Raw genomic sequence first — 15,886 nt, forward strand, 5'->3', positions numbered from 1 at the left:
GGCTCTCGCTTCAGTGAAGCGCATAGGGGACTTACACGCGCTCTCAGTGAGCGCGACGTGCATGGAATTTGGGCCTAATGACTCAAGGGTTATACTCAAACCTAATCACGGTTATGTTCCAAAATCCCTCAACACACCGTTTAGGGCGCAGGTCATTTCCCTGTCAGCCCTACCAGTCCCTGATGAGGAAAGAGACGCGAGCCTCCTTTGCCCAGTCAGGGCATTGCGAGCTTATGTGTCTCGCTCGTCTGTTTTCAGACAGACAGAGCAGCTCTTTGTTTCGTTCAGTGGGCGCTCTAAGGGACTAGCCGCGTCGAAACAGAGCCTATCCAGATGGATAGTTGATGCTATTGCGCTAGCATACTCTTCCAAGGGCATGCAGTGCCCGTTGGGTGTCAGAGCGCACTCCACGAGAGGCATGGCCTCTTCGTGGGCCTGGTCGAGTGGGATTGCCTTGCAAGATATTTGTACGGCGGCGGGCTGGGCCTCCCCGTCTACATTTATAAGGTTTTACAACCTAGAGGTTCCCGCCCTGCAGGCCAGGCTGCTGTCAGTCTAGTTAACCAGTATTGTCTGTCCTGATGCTATCAGCTCAGAATGCTGTGTCTACTGAGCACAGCTCAATGATCGACAGTGTAAAACAATAGCACAAAGATGTGTTTGGGCAAACTGTGTAAGACCCACATTTCCCCATCAGTTCAGGCCGTACCCCGCCCTGTCTGTATGATGTAATTCCTGTCTAAGCGACGCTGCTATACGTGGAAGAGTGCGGCTTCACCCCTCCCTCTTCCCGGACTCCCTGTGAGCTCCCTGGGTGATTGTGAACTATATGAACCCCGGGCTTTCGCCCTTGGGTCTGTGGTGTCAGATCCCTGCATGCACGGCGTCTTGCATTGGGTCCCCTAGCGTAAGATATCTTACGCAGTACGAGAGACCTCTCGTAAGAGAACGTACTCGGTTACTAATGTAACCTCGGTTCTCTCTAGTAGAGGGAACGAGTACTGCGTATCTTGCCGTGCATGCACACGCTCTGGTTGCTTCGGTGATGAAAAACCAGATAATAGCTGCCTGCGAGCAGTATTTATAGGCCTAGACCACGCCCGTTTCGGCGGGATGTGACGCAGCGGGCGCGAAGCACCCTCATTGGGTCTGGCGTCACGCCAGGCCTCGCTCGATAGGCTGCTGCAGTTGCCGCAGAACAGCCAATGTCTGTATGCTGCCGCAACGCGTTTTGCATTATTGAAAAATTAAGGATAATTTTTGGCTTCAATATCTCGCGGAAAAAGGATTTTCCCCTAGCGTAAGATATCTTACGCAGTACTCGTTCCCTCTACTAGAGAGAACCGAGGTTACGTTAGTAACTGAGTACGTTTTAAAAAAAAAGTCACATGCATGGTATTAAACAGAGTCAAAGGATTACCCTCTTCAGGTCCACCATCAACACGGAATGCCCAGCGTCCCGGGACATTGACATTGCTGGAGTTGGACAATTTATTTTCATCATTCACAGGGATTGAAAAATTATTTGTTGAGTTAATTGTCCCATAGCCAGCCTGAGTAAACAAAAATTAAATCATCATCAAAAAGGCTTTGCAGCACAGGATATTTACAAGTTCTCTTGTATTATTTTAGTGCCAGAGTTCTAATTCTTTCTAACCTGAAACCATTGATTCGTAGAGGAGATATTTCCGTAGTTCATCATGACAAAAGACAGAGAGCCACCAGAGACCAAAACAACTTGAAAAGATGAACTCTTTTACATAAAGAGAAAATTATCCTATTAGCTCATAGAAAGAGAGTAATTATGCCTTTATGCTTGATTCATTCTGCAGTGCCTTAAACTAAAATCAATTTATCTTCCCATTATTAATATTCATAAACAGTTTTCCTATTTCTTTTACCCAAATTATCTGAACGACAGATACGGTTCATTGTCTACTGTCAGTAGTGTAACGATGTATAATGCACTGCTCACACACAAGTGATTTTCAAACCAATTAGCTTTCTGTAGCGTGAGCTGCTTCACTCAAGATCGTGTGCATGGATTCCTATTGGAATGACTGTTTCACCAGTGAAATTTTGCAAAGCAACAGTAAGTGTTACCACACCTTTACTCTGTCAGTTTTACAACTATAGTTAAAAGTTATCTTGGTTTGGTGCAGTTTGGATAATTATGTTGGCCTAACATTGGTTTACCTGCAAATCAATATTTCCAATCAAATTACTTGAATAATGCTTAGAACAAATAAATTCAAAAACACCTTTTCCTTTAACAAATAGGCTGGCTTACCGATCGTGAGTTGTTAAAGTATGGTACTTTATCCCAAGTGGCAATGAGCAGCCATGAGGCAGTGAAGTTCAGATTGGGAAAATACTGGTTTATGTTGTTTGAGGCTGCTAGTAAGAGTCCGCCTCTGGTGACCTGACGATAGGAGATGTTTCCAGTGACAGTGTTGTTCATGTTTGTCCACAGTGGAGCAATGATGTCTCTGTTGACTTGCGACAGTAAATAATTGGATACCGGCTCTGAAAGAGGCCCATCGAATGTCAAATGCCCATTATTATTAACCTGAAGCAGAGATAAAACAATATTATAAAAGAGATTTGGCAATATAAAATAAAGGCTGAGACTCTTAAAAAGCCAAGGTTGTTTTCATTCAACAAATGGATAGTGTATGATCTGTTTTTTTGTTCACATTCATTTTATACGATATAAATTATAAATGTAATTATATATATAGCAAAAAATATATAACATTAAAAAAAAATTATATAAAAAAGAATATATAAGAATGGGAAGTATTGAATGGTTGAGCTTAAAATAAGTAATCATAATTTGTATAAAAGTTGAAAAAATTGAATGATATTATTATGTTATTATTATTATAATTATTATTATACAGTATAACAACCTTTACACACAAATCCAGGAATCCAAAGCTTGTTGCATAACACTCAAAAAGGCTGTGACCACTGTCAGAGATGCTTCAAATGAGTTAAGGGTCTGAATACTATGCTAGTGTGATATTTAAGTGTTAATTTTTTTTCACTGTGTGGTATGGGGTCTTCTGAATGCACTATACATACATACATACATACACAGAATTTATATCAAGACAATGTGCTTGCTTACACAGGTCTGTCGATAAACATGTCCAAAATATACAAAGGGCTTTTCCAAGAATACTATTGGAGAGCTTCCATCATCTTGATTGGTATTCTTTATGTCTCCATTTCCAAATGGGTAGAAAAGGCCTGAAACTATAAAAAAAAAAAAAAAAACTACAATGATTAGTGTTTATGAATGTAATGTCCCATATTGTTATGTTTCACTTTGTCTCAGCTTCTGACAGCTGTCCATGGACCTAATGCATATACTGTATACTTAAAAGTGGCATGAACTGGCCATTTTGATCTGTTAATTGGCTACTACACATTCCTAGGAGAACTTCATGTCATGTACGGTGGTTGCAAAAGTGATGGAGATTCACAATTCACCAGCACCTACTCCACAAAGACTGAAAGTCCCTCGAGGACCATCTCCGATCAGGCATGCCTTTGTTTGCTCATGTCAAGTCAAGTCACCTTCATTTATATATCACTTTTACCATAAACAAACAATATGGATTGTTTCAAAGCAGCTTTACAGTGATAATAGGAAATTACCGTAACGGATTGTTTAGGCTTTACAACAGCTCTAGGATAAAGTTATAGTCCAGCTAAAGTTAGTTTTGATTGATTGATTCACTTCCGTTGCGAAGATAATTAGTTATTAACTTATGGGCCGCTAACACTACACCGTTCTAACAGGAAAGCCCTTAATGCGCTCTGGCCGCCCATCCGCACAAAACAGTGCCTGGTGTCTCAAGAAGGCACTACCTGAAATAGGTTCGAAGGTGCAAACGATTTCCGTTATCTCTGCGCAAACCTCAAAAACGCAAACCCGCAAAAACGCAGACGTCGCGCACATGCGCATTACGTGTTCAGTCTATAGGTATGCGCGTTTGAATATATATGTGTGCAGGCGTGTAGTCCTTCTTTACAAATCAACCTTCAATAAACTACTTGTCTGGCCTTAAAAATGTATAATACAGAATTTTTTTGTCATGTCTGCGTAGCCACGCGAACCGGAATTATCCCGACAACATTTTATCTGTACAGAGGTAAAGGGAAGGAGGCCTTCACAGGGGTGAGACTAGTTGACACTTCAGGACTGCGTTGTCATCGTGTCCAGGCGCAGGTCCTTCATCAGATCTGGATATGGCCTGGATCCGGCGGACTGAGGTAAACCTCGGATAAACAGCGAGACTAATATTAGTGTAGACACTCGCTCAAGTACTAGGGAGCTAAACCATTTAGTGCTTTGTAAGTAATCAGCAATATTTAAAAATTGATATGATGTTTAATAGGGAGCCAATACAGTCTCATACAGGCTGGCCCAAAAAACCATCCGATCTGAAAAGTGTGTTAGGCATGCCAGTTTTAAAAAGTCTCTCATGTAATCCTCAAGGGTAACATGCTCCTGCTCCAAGCAGAGCAGGTGGACAGCTGATAAGTCCATTTTACTTTGTTTTGGTTCGGAGTTCTGTCACTTTCAAAAATTGCACAATGCAACGTTTTTAATCAATAAATCCAACAGGAACACAAAGGAAATCTCAGAAGTAATAATAATCCACAACTACATAAAACAAAGACGTATACAACACTGAACAAATATTAGTGAGAACTGAAGGCTTAAATTGACACAGTCATCTGGACTCATTCACCTATAGTTCCCTTTAGTGGTCACTATGAGTTACGTCATGACGATGAATGGGGTTTCACTTAGAAAGCATCTCCTCTTCGAGAATTAAAATGAGCCAATGGCAAAGAAATGCCATGGGTCTGCGGAATTTGCATAGCGTAACTCCACCCCACCTCGTGGGTATATAAGGAAGTACGCCGGCAACATGCAGATATGTTTTCGCTTCGGAACCAAGTGTTCACTTCACTCCACAAGCCATTCTGGGATTCTTCATTATCTCTACACTCTTCGAGATGAGCTCTCTCTCCAGGTGTTGGTGTGACGGCGAGTGCCAGCGAGTGCACATTCCCTGCTGATCTGTGCAGTGATCTGCCAGTGTTTGTGTGTTCATCTCCCTGGTCGCTTCAACACTCTGCGGAGACTTTCCTCTCACAAAAGAGCATTGCGTGTGGCACGTCTTTTTAAAGATGTCTCGCCCGTGCACTTCTGGTTGCGGCCGACTGATTTCTGACTCTGATTTCCAGCATTGCAACCCGCGAGTGTTTCTTTTGATTTCGCGGCTTTGTCTTCGGACGTCCCGTGCATTTAATTTGGCGCTCCAGACAACGACGATTCCATGTCGGTTGCAGCATCACAAGGAGGGCAAAAGTCCTCGGGTGATGACGATTTGGCTGTGCTGCCGCCTTCAGGAGTGCCAGCACTGCCCGAGTCGGATCCTGAGTTGACTGCCATGCTTTCCCGGGCAGCTGCAGCCATTGGGTTAGAGTGGAGCTCTCCGCCCTGCCCAGTGCGTTCGCGGCTGGACGATTGGTTTTTGGATGCAGCCGCCGATCCCCGTCGGCGTCCAAACCCAATACCTTTCTTCCCAGATGTGTATGAGGAGGTCACGAGGTCCTGGAAGACTCCCCTGTCTTCCCGTGATCGTTCGGCGACCTTCTCCCCCTTTCCTCCCCTCGATCAGGCCGCTGCTATAGGGTACACTGGGGTTCCCCAGGTTGAGCGCTCTGTTGCGATGCAACTGTGTCCACAGAGCGCTTCTTCCTGCGGCGACCCTAAGCACCCCTCCAAAGCCTGTAGGTTTTCGTCTACTCTGGTGGCAGGTAGCTGCCTCTATGCATGCCATGGCCACTCTGCAGGTCTACCAGGCCCAGATGCTCAGGGACATGCACGAGGGTAGGACTGACCCAGGGCTCTTTGATGAGCTGCGTGCCGCCACTGACCTTGCTCTCCGGGCGACGAAAGTGACTGCACTCTCCCTGGGTCAGGTGATGTCCACAGCTGTGGTCCAGGAGAGACACCTTTGGCTCAACCTGGCCGATATGAGAGAGGCCAAGCGCTGTCCCGCTGGGTCGCGAGAACCATCAGGCTCGGTTACACGATTCAGTTTGCGTGGTCTCCTCCCCGCTTCAGGGGAGTCCGCTTCACTATGGTCGGTGGCAATGCCCCTGTCATGAGAGCAGAAATCGCCACCCTACTGGTGAAGGGTGCGATCGAGACTGTCCCTCCAGCCAAAATGAGGTCCGGATTCTACATCCCCTACTTCATTGTGCCCAAGAAAACCAGTGGGTTACGACCAATCCTGGACCTGTGCGTCTTGAACCGGTCCCTTCACAGGCTCCTGTTCAAGATGCTCACGGCCAAACGCATTTTCGAATGTGTGCGGCCACAGGATTGGTTTGCAGCGATCGACCTGAAGGACGTCTACTTTCATGTCTCCATTCTTCCTCGACACAGACCGTTCCTACGGTTTGCTTTCGAGGGGCGGGCATACCAGTACGCGGTCCTCCAATTTGAGCTAGCCCTGTCTCCTTGCGTCTTCAAGTCGTCGTCGCCGAGGCAGCCCTTGTGCCACTATGGCTACACGGGGTTCGCATCCTGAACTATCTCGACGACTGGCTGATCCAAGCTCACTCTCGAGACCAGGTTTGCGTACACAGGGACCTAGTGCTTCGGCACCTAGCCCGTCAAGGCCTTCGGGTCAACTGGGAAAAGAGCAAACGTTGCCGAAGATTTCTTTTCTCGGCATGGAAATCGACTCAGCTTACGACCGAGCACACGCAGTCACTGCTGACTTGCCTGAGACAGTTTGAGGGCAAGAGTGCGGTCCCACTGAAACTATTTCAGAGGCTCCTGGGGCATATTGCTTCATATGAGACCGCTTCAGCTCTGGCTTCGCGATCGAGTCCCGAGGTGGGCATGGCAAGTCCCGATCGAGTCCCGAGGTGGGCTCCGAGTACCAGTGACTCCGACCTGCCTTCAGACCTCCCGTGGACGAACCTCAGCTTTCTACGGGCCGGAGTTTGCTTAGAACGAGTTTCCATGCATGTTATTGTCTCAACAGATGCCTCCACCACGGGCTGGGGTGCCATGTGCAACGGAAATGTCTCCGTTCCCTACTCAGGGAATGAGGGTTACATTATGTAACCGAGACGTTTCGTTTTCATGGATTTTCAGTTTGTTTTCATTCGTCACTTGTTCCTTTGTTCGATTTTCCCACCCATGGACATCAAAAACCATGGACATTCACAGCTGGTCATCATTTATTTCGTCACCACCGTGTATTTAGTTCCTATTTAGACCATCGGGGCTAATTAGCTCCGTGCACAATATGGCGACCGTTGACGTTCGAACTTGTGTGTGTGGGCCAGTACTTCCGATGAAAACTTCAGGTGATCTGACAGTGAGAGCGGGAGACAGCGAGAGCGAGAGACAACAGCGACCGAGTTCCATTACCAGAGAGATCATTTTTCACAATGAGTGTTTTTAGGATTCAAGAGAGGAGACTTGCCTTTCAGAGGGTGAGAGCCTCAGCACTTCAATGTTGTGTGCTGTTATGTACCGTTTCGTCACGTTACAACAAAGTCAGCTTTCATGCATTCCCCATTGACGCTGCGGTACGGGCTGAGTGGATGCAGAAGATCCGGAGGGATGACTTCAACCCGACCAAATTTTTAAATGCATATAATTTTCAGTGTATTTCACCTGTGCGTTTCTATGCTTTCTATTATAGCATTTATTTTGTGCAAGTGAGATGAGTAAATACCATCTGTTTCATAAATCATCATCTGTCTGGTGTTTATAAGCAGCACACACAGCATTTTACTACGTGTAAAATATACTCAAACTTAGCTATATTAAATTGTTTGTGGTACCTACAGTTAAAAATGTAAATGTAAAATATGTGATGACAATATTGATCGAGCAATTGATGTAAGTAAGTGAAAATATATGCGCAGAATTGAGAAAATAGTATTTATGGAGATAAATTGTAGCCTATCACAGGGCAAACGTGTGAATGTTCACGGTGCATTTTTTGCAAACAACTCTAATGGTAGTTGTAACTATATTTACAGAAGGCATAATTGTCACTGCGTATGCGTAGGCAGCATGAGTCAAATACAATCTTCTGTTCGTGAACAGTTGTATTTCATTCATTAATCTGACTATGCATGCGTGCATTTAATTGCCATTGGCTCGTGTGATAGTAATATGGATCTTAGTAGTATTTTAAGTGATATAATTGATTCTATAAACAACTATAAGAGATCATTTTCAGCTTTCTCCGGCTCCCTCCACCGGGCGAAATGCGAAACCGGAAGTATCTACCCCCACACTCACTGATCGGAAATCCAACATGGCGGCCATGTGCAATTAGCCTATTACCATCACCTCCCAGACACCTCTTAACTGAACTGGAGGGACGCTATCATCAGGTGTCTGGAGAGTGGACCCAGAGCCTGTTTTACCACCTGCGACCACGGAGGAATCGTGTGAGCCCCCCGCAGACGGAGAGCTACCACCCACCACGACAAGTCAGCCAGCGCCCAAGGATAAGAGGCCAGTGCTGACCCTCGCCTCGGAAGAGGAGGCCCCCAGTGAGTCTGAATGGGGTGTGAACCCGCAACATCAGTGGCTGAGGGCATTTTGGTGGATATTGAGATTGAGGACTGGCTGATTGACTTCAGCACATCAGGTATCATCTCCCACCCCATTTCAGATTTATCATTGCTGTTCCTAGACAGCACTATGAACTGTAAACCTTCGTCACTGTTTCAAAACAGCACAGAGACCTGCATTCATCACAGCTGATCATCATTTAGTTTGTCACAACCATGTATTTAGTTCCTCTCTGTTCACTCTGTTTCTGTCGGTCGATGTTTGTGTGTTGTGTGTTTACACCCCATGTTTCACACACGCACTGTTAAACCTTCTGTCTATTCCTGTGTTTGTCATATTATTAAAGTCACTTCGTATTGGATCCTGTCTAACTTCATCTTCTTCGTCTTGTGACATAAATACACAGGGAGACTAATCAACAGAAACGTCTCGGTTACGTATGGTAACCCTCGTTCCCTGAGTAGGGAACGGAGACGTCTCATCGGAGGAGTTTCCAACGAATTGGGATCACGCTAGGGAGACCAACTGTCTTCGAGTGAAATAAAACGAGCCAATGAACATTGGCATGCAAGATTTGCATTCCGCGGCCCGCCTACCAGTGCGGGTATAAAGCGGAAGCAAGCGCATACACAAACGCTTTTCGCTGAGGAGCCGAACGGTGTCCAGTCCTCCGCGAAGGTACAGCAGCATGGCGACGGGACGAGACGTCTCCGTTCCCTACTCAGGGAACGAGGGTTACCATACGTAACCGAGACGTTCCCTTTCGTTCGGGAACTCCTACGTCTCGTCGGAGGAGTTTCCAACGAATTGGGGTCCCTAATAAAACGCCATGTTGCTGGCCCCTTCCAGCGCCCTACCTAAGCTTCAGCAGCAGTTTCTTGAAATTTACTCCTATGTGCGGAAGCTTAGCTGGGAAGAGTCACACTGCTGTTCCGCAAGACCCGCTCAGTGGACATTGGATAACACTGGGAAAGCGTGCCCAAGATGTAGAAGGGAACGCTGCGGAGCCCAAACCTGCCCGAAGGGATGCACTAGGAATACACATGTGCACTAGCCCGTAGGGTAGCGAACACATGGCAGTCTCTGAGGTAGTCCCAGCCCGGAGGGTGGGAGCATACTCAGCAGAGACGACAGACAGAGTCTGTCAAGGGGAAGACACTGGCTAACCCGGAGGGTAACCTAACGTGGAAAGACACCTATGGGGTCGCCGTAGGGACCACTACATAGGACCCAGCCTGAACTCAGCTCAACAGAGAGGAACAGGCCTGAGTTCCACCTTCTCCCCCTTCGGCGACAGGCGAGGCGGATCGCCGGTCGCCGAAGGGGGAGACGGTGGAACTCGCGAGGTTAGCCATTTGTTGGGTAACCAACGGAGCAGAATAACGCACGTATCTGGCCCATGGGGGCGAGAATGCCGTAGCAAGCCGACACTAACCTAATTCCTCGCGCTACTGGCCGAAGCGAGTACACGGGAGGAAACAGGTTCTACACGAAGGCTATAAAACCTAGCGAACGTGTTGGGTGTCGCCCAGCCCGCAGCTCTACAAATATCTGTCAGCGAGGCGCCTTGAGCCAAAGCCCAGGAGGAAGCAACACTCCTAGTAGAGTGTGCCCTCAACCTAGGTAGACAAGGCACGTCCTGGGACTCATAAGCCTGGACGATAGCATCCACTAGCCAGTGGGCTAACCTCTGCTTGGAGACAGCCTTCCCCTTCTGCTGGCCTCCGTAACAGACAAAGAGCTGGTCTGAGGTCCTAAAGCTTTGAGTCCTGTCAATGTAACAGCGCAGAGCGTGAACAGGACAGAGCAAAGCCAGGGCTGGGTCTGCCTCCTCCGGGGGCAGCGCTTGCAGGTTCACTACCTGATCTCTAAACGGAGTGGTAGGAACCTTGGGCACATATCCAGGCCGGGGTCTCAGAACAACGTGAGAGAAGTCCGGCGCGAACTCTAGGCACGATTCGTCGACCGAAAATGCCTGCAGGTCCCCTACCCTCTTGATGGATGCCAAAGCGAGCAGGAGAGCTGTCTTCATTGACAGAATATTTCAATCGACTGCATGCAAGGGCTCAAAAGTTGGATTCTGGAGTGCTCTGAGCACTAAAGTCAGATCCCAAGAGGGTACGGGGTGCTGATTACGAGGAGGATTCAATCTCCTAGCACCCCTGAGGAACCTGAGGACCAGGTCATGCTTTCCCAAGGACTTACCTTCTACTGCATCGTGATATGCGGCTATTGCGGCAACATACACTTTGAGGGTGGAGGGAGACAGCCTTCTCTCCAACCCATCTTGCAGGAAGGAAAGCACGACACTGATCAGGCAAGTTCAGGGGTCTTCCCGACGGGAAGAGCACCAATCGATGAATAGGTTCCACTTCAACGCATAGAGGCGCCTCGTAGAGGGGGCGCAGTCTGGCCGACCGAGTCCAGCTCCATACCGAGATAAGAGATCCTCTGCATGGGGCAGAGTTTGCTCTTGTCCCAGTTGACCTGAAGTCCCAACCGACTGAGATGGTGAAGCACCATATCCCTGTGTTCTCACAACAGGTCTCGCGAGTGAGCTATTATTAGCCAGTCATCGAGATAGTTGAGAATGCGAATGCCACGTTCTCTCATGGGAACAATGGCCGCCTCCGCGACTTTCATGAAGACACGGGGCGACAGGGCCAGCCCGAAGGGTAGGACCTTGTACTGATATGCCCGACCCTCGAACGCAAACCGAAGAAACGGTCTGTGACGAGGAAGAATCGAGACATGAAAGTACGCGTCCTTCAGGTCGATCGCTGCAAACCAATCCCGGGGACGGATGCATTCGAAGATGCGTTTCTGCGTAAGCATTTTGAACGGGAGCTTGTGAAGGGCCCGATTCAAAACTCGCAGGTCCAGGATTGGCCGTAACCCACCGCCTTTCTTGGGTACAATGAAGTAAGGGCTGTAGAACCCAGACCTCATCTCGGCTGGAGGGACCGGCTCGATCGCATCCTTCGCCAGCAGGACGTCGATCTCTTTCCGCAAGACAGGGGCATACTCTGACCGCACACGGGTAAAGTGAACGCCCATGAACCTGGGAGGCCGGCGAGCAAACTGAATTGCGTAGCCGAGCCGGATGGTACGGGTGAGCCACCGGGACGGCCTGGGAAGCGCTAGCCAGGCTTCGAAGAACCGTACCAGTGAGCTGACCCGGACCACCGGCATACCCGGGGTGGGGCAGCGAGGTGGAGGGCAGGGACTCGACTCCGGAGGCCCTGGTGCGGCCGGAAGTGGAGTCTGGGTGTGACATGCAACACCAACCTGCTTCCACGCGGGGGCAATTGACAGGGAAGGCACGGAGGCATTCGGCTGTTCGTTGCAACGAGGCGAAGGAGGGAGGGGAAACGAGGAACGACGCCAGAGGGGATCGAGTCCAAGTATCCGCACCTCCCTGCCCAGTGGGAGATGAGAGTGATGAGGCCGAGGCGGCATCACTGTCATCTGAGCACTGGAAAGAGGGGAATGAGAGCGGCGAGGCAATACTGCGGCGCGCACTGTCATCCTGGCCCTCTTGGACGGAGGAGACTGAGAGCGGTGAGGCAACTGAGCGTCGTCCTGCACTACCAGTCTCGACCGTGTATGACCCAGGGGAAATAGAAATTGCTCTTTTGTTGAAACTTTGGGTACCGCTGGTCTGCTGGCCAGCGGCAGAACAGAAACAAAAGGAAACCAAAGATTCTCCACCCGGCCCTCCTCCGGGGGAAGGAGAGGTGCAGAGGCACCCTCCCGAAGAGCAACAGGTATGTCCCCTGGGTCGCCTGTCTCAGGGTCTCGTCCCTCTCATCTTGCCTGGAGGTTTAGAGGCGCTGGGAGCAGGCTGGGCAGCTCTCTTGCAGCCGGCACCCTGCGGCTTAGGTGAAGGCTGCTGCCTAGGCTGAGCAGGGGCGGAGGCGGCGGCAGGAGGGCGCCCTCGGCGACGAGCAGCCGGAGGCGGAGCCGGTGAAGACTGGGCAGCAGCACCCTTCTTCTGTGGCATGATGTGTTTGATCACCTCCGACTGCTTCTGGGCGGCGGAGAACTGTTGGGCGTAATCCTCCACCGCGTCGCCGAAGAGCCCACCTTGGGATATGGGGGAGTTCAGGAGCTTACTCTTGTCCGACTCCTTCATATCAGCCAAGGTGAGCCACAGGTGTCGTTCCTAGACCACAAGAGTGGACATCGCCCGACCCAGGGAACATGCGGTGACTTTCGTCGCCCGTAGGGCAAGGTCCGTCGCTGTACGCAGCTCTTGCAGCACCCCTGGATCAGTACCACTCTCCTGCATGTCACTGAGCGCCTTCGCCTGGTGAACATGGAGAAGTGCCATGGCATGCAGGGCGGAAGCAGCTTCCCCACACGCACTATAAGCCTTTCCGGTCAGACCGGAAGAGAACCTACAGGTGCGGGAGGGGAGCGTGGGGTTACCCCGCCAGGTGGACGCGGTCTTGGGACACAGATGCATCGCCAAAGACCGTTCCACTGGGGGGATGCCCTCGTATCCCTTCACTGCTCCGCCATCAAGAGTGGTGAGGTAGGAGGAGGGAGTCAGCCTGTGTCGGGCCGCCAGAGGGGCCTTCCACGTCCTCGTCACCTCCTAATGCACCTCCGGAAAGAAAGGCACTGGAGCGGTGCGCTGAGAACCAGCACGGCCCGCGCCAAGATACCAATCGTCGAGCCGCGAGGGTTCGGGACACGGTGGAGGATTCCACGCGAGCCCGACACTCGCGGCCGCCCGGGCAAGCATAGCAGCCATTTCCGGGTCCGACTCGGGCAACGCTACCACACCCGAAGGGGGCAGCGCTGCCGAATCGTCATCCCCAGAAGATGACTGCTCTCCCTCCGATGCCGCGATTGACAGCTGGTCTTCCGGTGGAGCTCCAAAAGAAACAACTGGAGTCACACGAGATGACCCAGCTGTCTCAATCGAAGACTCCGATGGCTGCGACACGGAGGATTGAGGGGCCCGTGGGGGTCTTTCACCCGGCGGGTTATTCCTCACAGTAATCCTCAGACCACCCATGGAATTAGCCGAAGTAGACTTCTTCTGAAGTGAACCAGAAGAAGAACTAGATCGGGGAATCGCCAAAGGGACTCCCCCTCGTCTGAGGGATCTCAGTCTCAGTCTCAATGTCTCGATGGTCATGTTCCCGCAATGAGAACATGACTCATCCACTAACGCTGTCTCAGCGTGCGCGAGGCCCAAACACGTGAGACAGCGATCGTGACCATCACCCGGAGGCAGATATTGACCGCACCCAGAAACACACGGGTGAAACGTCATCCTTAAAAGGACGCGATCTTCACTCGTGTTGCTCTTTCAGAGAAAATACTCTTTTAGTGTGCCGAAGCACGCAGGGATCAAACGCGGCAACACAGCGGGGAAACTGCAAGCCCGCTGTGTGCACTCAACCGAATACCAGCTGTGACAACAGCTCTTTGAAAAAAGCAGCTCGCCTGAAGTCACAGATGGGATCCGGGAGATCGCGAAGATCACTGCCGTGCCATAACACCAACACAAAGAGACTTCTTGAAACAGCAGACTCGTTGAGCTTCACGGAAACACAATCCAAAACGCTCATACACTCAGAGGACACAACCTGTCGGCTCCGAACCAGAAAGCGTTTGTGTATGCTTGCTTCCGCTTTATACCCGCGCTGGTAGGCGGGCCACGGAATGCAAATCTTGCATGCCAATGTTCATTGGCTCGTTTTATTTCACTCGAAGACAGTTGGTCTCCCTAGCGTGATCCCAATTCGTTGGAAACTCCTCCGACGAGATGTAGGAGTTCCCGAACGAAAGGGAACAGGTGTGTAAAATACTATTTTAATATTGACAAACTTTTAATATTACAAATGTAGTTATAAAATAAACTCTTCCAGAGTTTTATAAATATTGTAAAAGTATTGTTGATTTTTATTTAATGTTAGCTATTACATTCATTTACATAACCTGTTTTGTTAGCCGTTTTCACTCTTACCTGTCTCTTCTCCATTGCAAAGAAAGCTGCTTTCCTTATCGTCACCATCAGATTTAAAAGTCACAAATCCAACGTCTGATCCATTAACATTCTCCAAGATCCAGTTTTGGAATTCCGATACTCTAGCATAAACATCAGGTGTAATTCCAGTGCTGCAAGGAATCCCAAAATTAGTGACACCAGCTAAGATCCATCCAGAACCCTGCTTACACTGTAATGGACCACCAGAATCTCCCTGAAAAACGAAAGAGAGGAACTTGAATTCATATAAAATATTAATCTGAAAGATACCACATGAGCTATATGGAACAGAGGTTTTCTGAAGAAAGCTTTAACTTATATGAAGATAATACATGTACAAATGTTATTTAAGGTACAATATTAAGTGATATTAAAGTACAATATAGTCATGCTGGAACTGCTTCATAGCCGTGCATGTTAAAGAAAACCCCTTGGAACTTGTTTCACTCAATCACAACCAAGAATTCAACAATGTTGTGGCATAACCTGTTGTAACTTACATAACATGTTCCTCTGCCTGTCTCTCCTCCAGCACAGATCATTGTCGGAGTGATTGTTACGTTCCAAAATGTAATGTCTTGAAACCTGCAGTCACACTCCATATTCCCCACCACATTTACCTGCACTTCCTGCAGAGTTCCAGAACTGGGCTTAGCACCTAATTGTCATATCAAGAAAACAGGATTATTCTGGTGAAAATATGGATCACTGTATGATACACTTACAGTACAGATTTACTAATACTACTACTAATAATAATTATTTTGCCATTAATATATTTTTAAGAACATTTCATGGATAACAGAAAACAACTTCCATGAAAAATAATCTCAAAATGTCACAATTGTCATTCATGAAGTACTGACTTTATTTCTGAAATTAGTGAAAATTAGTCATATTCATGTGAAAATTCAGAGCTTTTGTGTTTCTGAGCTGATAAGGACAGATCGAGGGATGTGGCAGAGCTCAATTTACAACCACGGTGGGAAAATAAATCTGAGATAAATTTTAATTTCAAGGTAATAAAAAAATAAATAAAAGTTCACTTAATATTTGTAAATATTACATAAAATTTTTGGTTACACTTTATTTTTAAGGTGTCCTTGTTAAAGTGTAATTACACATTTAAGTACGGAGTGATACATTAACTACATGTATTTACTATAGGTTAGGATCAAGGACACTGTGTCAAATAAAGTGTTACCCAATTTTTTATGATGTGAATTAATTCCAATATAGAA

Source organism: Squalius cephalus (assembly GCF_949319135.1).
Source record: "Squalius cephalus genome assembly, chromosome: 19".
Classification (NCBI taxonomy): domain Eukaryota; kingdom Metazoa; phylum Chordata; class Actinopteri; order Cypriniformes; family Leuciscidae; genus Squalius; species Squalius cephalus.